This window comes from Ammospiza caudacuta, chromosome 1 (genome assembly GCF_027887145.1).
Source record: "Ammospiza caudacuta isolate bAmmCau1 chromosome 1, bAmmCau1.pri, whole genome shotgun sequence".
Taxonomy (NCBI): Eukaryota; Metazoa; Chordata; class Aves; order Passeriformes; family Passerellidae; genus Ammospiza; species Ammospiza caudacuta.
The window spans coordinates 52,875,069-52,876,430 of record NC_080593.1 but is presented as its reverse complement, the minus strand read 5'-3'; positions in this window follow the sequence as shown (position 1 = coordinate 52,876,430).

Here is a 1,362-nt window from a genome sequence, read left to right as displayed (position 1 = left end):
TCAATAGTCTTTTCTGAGCTCTGGATGTTGGCAGGAGGTAACATGCCCTTAAAAGAGACACGTGGCACAGAAGTGCCTTGATAAATAACAGCCACACAGAACAGGTCTCTTTGATATGTACATTAAGTAATCGAGACACTGAAGGGATTGAGAAGTGAGCACATGCTTTTCTCAAGCCTTTTCCAGTTAGGCTCATGCCAAATCCATGAGGCAATTCCCGCCAGCCTGCACAAACCGATGACTAGGAGGCAATTCCAGCACACCTCACAGAGACACCTGGATCTCAGGCACGCATGGAGGAGCGGCACCACACACGCCCCGGCTGTGGGAAAGGCGTAATTGAGGCTTGTGCCTCAGACACCACAGGGACAGAGGCTTCAGCAGGTGGGCCAGGTGCATCTGCCCCATGCAGAGCTGCTGCTGCCCCTTTCTCCTCATCCCCTGTCAGCCTTGCTTCCCAGTGCCCTGAACATGGATGTCCCACACGGCCAGCGCCCTCCACCTGCTGTGGGTTCCCCCCAGGCTTCACACTCCCTCCCTGCTGCCCCTCAGAGCACACCTGAGTGCCCTCAGAGTGAGGGCCTGGGCTGGGGGATCACAGAACCACAGAGTCCTTGGGGTTGGAAGGGACATCTGGAGATCACCGAGGCAGGGTCAGCTACAGCAGGTTACACAGGAACGCACCCAGGTTGGTTTTGAGTGTCTCCAGGGAAGGAGACTCCATGACTTCCCTGGGCTGCCTGTTCCAGTTCTCTGCCACCCCCAATGTAAAGAATTTCTGTCTCATGTTGAGGTGAAGTTTTAGTTTGTGGCCATTGCTCCTCGTCTTGTCACTGGGGACCACTGAAAAGAAACCAGCGCCATCCTCTTGGCACCCACCTCTGTCATATTTGTATGTATTGATTAGATCTCCTCTCTGTCTTCTCCTCTCTAGATTAAATAGGCCCGGCTCCCGGAGTCTCTCTTCGTAAGAGAGATGTTCCTGACCTCTGATCATCTTTGTCACCCTCCACTGGACCCTCTTCGGTAGTTCCTCATCTCTCTTGTCCTGAGGAGCCCAGAACAGGCCACAGAGCTCCAGATACGGCCGAATAGAGGGGGAGGATCCTCTAACTGCAGTGACACGAAGATATCCAAGTTACGAAAGGCGGCAAGCCTTGTGTCTCCCCTCAGACACAGCCTCTGCTTCATGGGGTTCATTTGAACGCCAGGGGGCGCTGTGCCGCCGTCCCTCCCTCGGGCCCGCCCGCCGGGGGGAGCTGGGCGCGCGAGGGGCGGGGCGTACCCACGCGGTCCCGCCCCCCGGCCGGCGCGTGCTGCCCGCAGCCTCCGCGAGCCCGCGGCAGCGCCCGGCGGGAGCGC